This window comes from Podarcis erhardii (genome assembly GCF_964252035.2).
Source record: "Podarcis erhardii genome assembly, chromosome: 8".
In the NCBI taxonomy this organism is placed as follows: Eukaryota; Metazoa; Chordata; class Lepidosauria; order Squamata; family Lacertidae; genus Podarcis; species Podarcis erhardii.
The window spans coordinates 26,421,879-26,429,963 of NC_138499.1; positions in this window are offsets into that span (position 1 = coordinate 26,421,879).

The window sequence follows — 8,085 nt, forward strand, 5'->3', positions numbered from 1 at the left end:
TGCCCCCATGCGACGTCACAGCCAGTACAGTGCCCGCCACAGTGGGGAGTGTTGGGGCGCACAATGCGCCTCCTCCCCTCACTAGTATCCGCCCCGGAGCCACGGCAAAGGTGTAAAAGAGCCACATGCGGCTCAGGAGCCGTGGGTTGCAGACCCCTGATCTAGTCCAACCCCCTGCAATGCAGGAATATGCAGCTGCCCCTGTAGGGAACAAACCTGCAACCTTGGCATTGTCAGCACCAGGCGCTGCATAACCAACTGAGCTGTCGTGAACGCAGTTGTTTATTTGTCACTGTCTTTATGTCGCCCATGGCAATCCAAAGCGACCTGCAAACACTCCAGCCAGCTACATGAACCCCTCACCTCGAACAGGACAGACAAGAGGACAAATGAAGGAGGGAAGGGGGCTCTTTGCAATCTCTGCAGCATCTACCGTGTCTTTGGATAGTGCAGAGCGATCCTCAATTATTTTGCCATCTGGAGCGAGAAGGCAGGTGACCCAGGGAGTGGAGGTCACTGTGGCTGTAGGGCTCTTCCTCCTCTCATTTTCCCATCTGGGTTGGTGTAGTGCAGGCAAAGGCAAACAGCCCTCCAGATGTTTTGAGACTACAATTCCCATCATCCCTGACCACTGGTCCTGTTAGCTAGGGATGATGGGAGCTGTAGTCCCAAAACATCTGGAGGGCCGAGTTTGCCAATGCCTGGTGTAGTTTTTCAGGCACTCCCAAACTTGGCCCTCCAGATGTTTTGGGACCACAGTTCCCACAATCCCTGATCACTGGTCCTGTTAGCTAGGGATGATGGGAGTTGTAGTCCTAAAACATCTGGAGGGCCAAATCTGGGGCTGCCTGGAACTTTAAATGGTCTTTGGGTGGCTAGAGAGAGTGATAGCAGCACAAGGCAACTAGTGGTGGTGTGAACGGTTTCTTACTGTTAAAGCCACCGATTCCTCTCACTTGCTCACCCTGCCCTTCTCCCCAGCCTAATGGCGTGACAGACAGAAGGGGTGGGGGTAAACAGAGCAGAAACCACCATATTTTCCAACATGATCTTATTTCTGTTACCTATTTTTATTTTAACAAAATACATATACACTGCTTGATTGTGAGAAAATCTCTTAAGTGGCTTAGCTATGCAGTAGAACCTCAAAGTTAATCAGCACAAAGCTGATCTGAACGTCAAGAAAAGTGCATGGTGCAGTCTTCATTGTACTCTGAAACTTCAGAATTCAGGTGTGTCTGGACATAAGCAGAAAGCTCCTTCATGCAAAATACTTCCAACACATGACTCATTGACGAGGGCCTGCTCGTCATCAGAAATAATCAGTCTCACGCCAGGATGGATTGAAAGAGCCTAACAGCCTAAACGCTGCTGCAGCCCAGCATTTATTTTGAACAGTAAAAAACTTACAACATTGTATCAACCCGGCAGATAAAGACAATACCATACATGGATGTCACCCCATCATCAGGCTATACTATGTGGAACAATCATTAGTCTAGCATGAGGTGTTCATGCGCTCATCATGCCCAGCACAGCCTGCCCTGCCAAAAGGTCAGGCTGCAGTAAATTTCCACCCATGCGCCCATCTTGCCACATAGGCACAAACAACCATTTCCCTACAACTCATTCGCATTTCATGTGCAGTGACTTTCAGGGGGACCCTAGAAAGGCTTTAAAAGGAGATAAGACCATGCAGGAGATGGTTATTTGCCCATAATAGCTGAGTGGGACCTCCCTACTCAGAGGTGATGTGTTGCTGAATACTATTTGTTGGAGAGCAACAGCAGGAGAAGAATCATAGAATCATAGAGTTGGAATAGACCCCCTTCATGGATCACTGCCTTGCCTTGGTGAAGGGGCTTGAATAACTCAGAGAAGCTATGAGCTATGCTGTGCAGGGCCACCCAAGATGGACAGGTCATAGCCGAGAGTTTAGACTAAATATGATCCACCTGGAGAAGGAACTGGCAAACTACTCCAGTATTTTGCCAAGAAAACTCCATGGACATAAAAAAGGAGAAGCTTTGAGAAGAAAGTGAGAGTTTCCAAGGCATGCTCTGGTTCCTGGGGTCACGGAGAGTCGACCATGACTTAGACGACTAAACAACAACAACAAGAGAATTGACAGATACAAGGATATCAAAGCAAACTAATGTTTGTTTTGTTAGTGAAGTTCAGTCTATGGAGGCTGCCATTTTTTGGGGGAGCAGTAGTGGAAGAGGGAACATTTAACCTTTCCCCTCGCAATCCTTTCCTGATAAAAAGTGTCCTTTCCCTATTTGCTCTGTGTCTCCCTTCCCATGGGACAAACAGAGGTTTTGATTGGGAGAATAACCCTTCTGCACCACTGCTCCAAAGAAACAGTCTGCTCCCCAAAGCTGCTTTGCAGAAAACATTGGGAGATGCAGTCATCACAGATCTCCCAAAGAATATGTACTTTGGTTCTAAGTGTCCTTGAACTGAAATTTGGACAGTGCACACCTGTTACCAGACACAGGACGAAGTTTGCAACAAAGCACTACAAATGTTGCATTTTGAGCATTTGTGGCAGCATTCAAACCTTGAATGGTGACAAACATTCATGTCCAACTCACATGGGTTGGGAGCCACCATACACAGGGTTTGTAATCTCTTTTCCTGCTGTTCCAGATTCCCAGTGCTTGTATGCATAGGGCTACTGCGGGCCCTACAGCAATAGAACTCTCTTCCTCTAAAAACCTGCCAAAAGTTGAACCTGAACATTTTCTTGAAGTCTTGGAAGGCAGTTTTGTTTGGATTAGTTGCTTATTGCTGTGGATAAGCAAACAGTAGGTGGTTTTTAATTTGGTAGAATTTGCATTTTTACAGTATGGCTTTCTTTACAATAACTTTAATTTGTTTTATGGTGTTTTTAATAATCTTGATTGCTTGGGGCTGAGTGAGCATAAAATCCACACGGGCGAATAAATGAGCAGAAATCACGGTAAGAGAAATTACACCACTTTCTGCCCGCTCTAAACTCAAATGGGAATCAGACCCAAGAGTTTTCAGTGCCTAGTCCAAGCCCAGATGGCAAGTGCTTTGCTCACAAATTTTTGAGATATTGCTTTTAATTTACTGACCTGAGCATTTTCTTTTTCGAAAATGCATATTAGCTTAAAAAATATAGACTTAATTTTATTCTTAATTATCAGAATATATCATTTCAGTATCTAAAATTGTAGAGATGAAAATGGTAGCTTTTAGCAAGTGACTCAATTTGAAAGTTGTGAATAAATTGGAACCATTAAATGATAACTCACATTTTAGGTGTGTGTGTCTGTGTGTGTGTGTGTATTCCAGGTATTCTGTACAGGAATTCCATTTTGCTATCATACATCCATGCGGTTCTGGCAGTGCTGATGTCTTGATTCATGGTTACTGTTATTTCACCAGCCTTCTGAAAAGGCAAGGCTTCACAGCAAGATTTTCATCAGTGAGTCCTTGCTTAAGATGACAGGCTGCATGTAAAGGTGGTGTTTCCCCTTCGCATCAACACTCCAGCACAGTCAGCATTGGTATTTGCAGTCTTTATTACATATACAGTGGTTCCTCGGGTTACAGACGCTTCAGGTTACAGACTCCGCTAACCCAGAAATAGTACCTTGGGTTAAGAACCTTGCTTCAGGATGAGAACAGAAATTGTGCGGCGGCAGCATGGTAGTAGCAGGAGGCCCCATTAGCTAAAGTGGTGCTTCAGGTTAAGAACAGTTTCAGGTTAAGAACGGACCTCCAAAACAAATTAAGTTCTTAACCCAAGGTGCCACTGTATACAAGAAACAGCTAAAGTTCAGAATTACGCACCCGAACCCGTTGAGTCAGATTCAGGGAGTGGCTTCCTACGATTCCCGCGCCAACAAAGTAGGCATGGGAATCACACAAGACGTCTTTGATCCTTACATTTCATTTCCCTCCTTATCTGTGCTGATTTGAAAGCCCCCTCCTTTCCTGAGTCTGAGCTTCCTTCCTGAGCCTCTGGGTGGTTGCAGGGCTCTTCAACATCTCCAAGCCCCTATTCCGCCTCTTCTGTCCATTGCTCGTCCGAATCCTCCTTGACACTGCATAATTGCATTCTATAAAATCTGGGACATATGAGAAGTTTCAAGTAGCAGATGAACTTGGTACTATTGTTTATTAGGTAAGGCCAAGGGACAAAACCTGATGGTTTTATTTTGGAGACCTTTCAAAACTTGAGTGGTTGAAACTGGTCATTCTCTGTAGCAATAATTGGCATGCATTGAGTTGATATCTACCAAGCCATAGTTTATTAACAATACTTTTGAGTTTGTACTATTACCATAACACACCCCTGCCCGTCCTGGAAAAGCTATGCCTACTGAATCCCAAAATGGCATTTGCCAGAGAGCCAGTGTGGTGTAGTGGTTAAGAGCGGTAGTCTCGTAATCTGGGGAACCGGGTTCGCGTCTCCGCTCCTCCACATGCAGCTGCTGGGTGACCTTGGGCCAGTCACACTTCTTTGAAGTCTCTCAGCCCCACTCACCTCACAGAGTGTTTGTTGTGGGGGAGGAAGGGAAAGGACAATGTTAGCCGCTTTGAGACTCCTTAAAGGGAGTGAAAGGCGGGATATCAAATCCAAACTCTTCTTCTTCTTCTTCTTCTTCTTTGGCAGTTGTATCGCAAAGACATTGGCCAAAAGTTTCAAGCCTCCCTTTCCTAAAATATGAGTTGCCACATTTGGAGGAAGAATCCTGGAAGACAGTGGTAATGTTGCATGGTAGCATTGCATATTTTCATATAAATGTAAAGGAACCCCTGACCGTTAGGTCCAGTTGCGGACGACTCTGGGGTTGCGGCGCTCATCTCGCTTTACTGGCCAAGGGAGCTTCTGGGTCATGTGGCCAGCATGACTAAGCTGCTTCTGGTGAACCAGAGCAGTGCACGGAAACGCCGTTTACCTTCCCGCTGGAGCGGTACCTATTTATCTACTTGCACTTCATGCTTTCGAACTGCTAGGTTGGCAGGAGCAGGGACTGAGCAACGGGATCTCACCCCGTCGCGGGGATTCAAACCGCCGACCTTCTGATCGGCAAGTGCTAGGCTCTGTGGTTTAACCCACAGTGCCACCCGTGTCTCACATGTCATATATGAGATGTAAATTATGCTGAAACTTCCCTTGCGATAGATGGGATGGGGAACCTGTGACCCTCTAGATGTTCTTAGACTGTAAGTCCCATCAGCCTCAACCAGCCTGATCAGTGGTAAGGATTAATTGGAGGTGTAGTCCAAGAGCAATTGGAACAATTGGAAAAAAAATTGAGGGTGAGCATTGTAATTCAAATGAGCATTCTGGGCAGTGTAGGTTTTCCTTTCACTTACCTGCTCTGAAATGTACAAATTCACAAGGATGGCCACTAATCTCAGTCTTACCCCTGTATGTGCAAAATGAGAATGGTAACTCTGGTCTACCTTGACGATAAGATTCCCTAAGGATTGCTGACATAATATATGAGCAGCAGTTTTGAACATCTGAAATGTGCTACACAAATGCTAGCTTTTAATTTCATATCACTTTTTAAATCACAGGAACAGTACCAAAGTCAAAGAGCAACAAGAGAAGCATTTATTTCCACAAAATGTAGACAGTTGCCAGGCTAGGGTATATTACGCTACAATATTTGACACAGCACCAGATTAGCAATTAGATAACAATTTCAATCTTGTTTAACAGTGTTCTATCCGATGGGTCTCCATGACAGGAAAATATTATTGATTGGACCATTTTGGTCATAGTAAACAGAGTTGTCTTGAAGGTGATGGATTTACCCTGGTCAGTCAATAAATAATATATCTTTCCACAGTCTGGTATTGCTCTAGTCTTTTACATCAGTGTTGGGCAGATATGATGTTTTGGGAATTGGCTTTTTTATATTAGAACCTCAAACTTTATCACTAGGGTTCAATTTCAAATCTAGGTGAATAGATTATTGTCAGGCCATGAGGCAACATTATTTAATTTTTCTAGATGTAGTGAGTTTTGTGAGTTTTTTTGAACCCTCAGATCAAATCTGAGGCTGTGTACACATTTTACCTTTCCAGCACATTCAAAGCACATTCTTTCCCCCAAATAATTTTGTGTACCATAGTTTGTTAAGGTTTGCCAAGTATTGTGAGGGGTAAATACAGTGCCCAGAATTATTTGAGGGAAAGAATGGGCTTTAAAGGCATGGTATGTATGCAGCCTGCTTTTCAAGTACAGTATGTACAAAACCTTTAGAAACAGCAGGAGTCGTATAGCTATGCATGTACTGTATGTAGAAACCTGTCCCACAATCTACCCTCTTGTTCACTTGTAAGGAAAACTGCAGTATCATCAAGTTTTAGAAGCTCAAGAAGGCTCATCTGTCTGTATTTTTTGGTTTGTGCATGTGAATATCCTTTGTGTGTGAGTGTATAGAAATCGTTATCCTGCATTCCCATCAAATTTTCTGGGTGATTCAGCCAGGCATTTCTTACATTCTTCCTGCATCAGAGGTTAGGGATCTATGGCTCTACAGACATTGGTCTCCAACAACATCTGCCCCAGCTAGCACGGCCAATGCTGAAAAATGATGACCTGCTGCTTCCATTTCATATCCAAGATGCATTAATAGAAGTATGTTAGCTTACGTGGAAAATTTTGAAAATACAGTTCCTATTCTTAGCATGCTCTCAAGATTTATACTCCTTAAAAATGTGTGTTAATTTAAGGGGTGAAATTGTTCGACATCAACTTTCTGTTGAATTAACTGATAGCAGGTGTCACTAGATGGTGCTGTTGGATAAGGTCTTCCAAAGTCTCCTTATTAGCTGAGCAAATAGCCAGCATTGTTTGTCCAAAGTTGAAGAGAGTGCTGGGTGGGAGGTCTTGGGAAATGTCTGAGAGCTTGTCTTGGCTCCTGATCAGAGTAAACTTTGAGCAGCATTTGCACACGAGTATTGCTGCCGAGCTGAGTTTCCTGAAAGAAGACTGCCTGCATGCTGTTTGTTATACTCTTCTGAGTTGTGACTCTTGTCTTTTTATTTCCTTTATTTGTGATTGCATTTCTATCCCAACTTTCCACTAAGGAGTTCAAGCTGGCAAATTTAGCTCTTCTTCTCCCCATGGTGGAGTGAGTCTTTGAACCCTGGTTTTCTGGGTCCTAGTCCAACACTCTAACCAGGTGTATCTGTTACACCTTCAATATGTATGCCACTCTCAGCACCACAATGGTATCTTCTGTTAAGTAGAAGAGCTGCAAGACCTAGAAAGTACCATCTTTCCCCATATAAACCTGCCCAGACCATAATATTATTGTCTGAAGCTCTCCTCTTGGTGCCATCTCCAGGAAGGTCTGAAGGGTGGTGAGGAAAGAACAGGCCTTTCCTGCAGTAGTCTCCATCTATGGAATGTTCTCACCAGGAGGTCCGCCTGGTCTCAACTCTGTCACCTATTTGGTACTAGGCAAAGATGTCCTTGTCCCCATCGCTGAGTATTTGAGCTTCACCAATGACCGGATGATTTTATTCTATGTTTTTAATATATTTATGAATTTTTATTCTTGTACTTACTCTCACTGTAAATCACTGCAAGGTTTTTGTAGTGTGAAGCGACATATACATTTAATAAACCAAATATAAACCTAACCTAGAACACCTGCTACTAGCGCAGAACGTAAAATAGAAGTCCCATGGTCTTGGATGTGATATCTGTAATGTTGGGTGTCCCCCTCTATCTGACCTTTGCCTCATTTTCTGTTAGTATAAAATGTCAATATGAGAAATGATCCTGAGTCAATAAGACCATTAGTGGAAACACCCTTCTGTGAATATATAGAACACAGGGCCTTGCATATTGATTAGCAGTGTAGCTGGAACAAACTGTATGGAACTGTATGCAAAGGTGAGTCAATGCAGACAAAACCCATCCAACTCTTCAATTCTTTGTTTCTAGCCCACATCCTTGTTTTTTTCCATTTCTTTCATTCTTTTACTGAATGCAACAGTGCAAAATGAATGCAAGGTTAGCATAAATGGCAGCATTATGATCTGCCAACGAAGCCAGTTGGACTCGCAATTCATATTTAC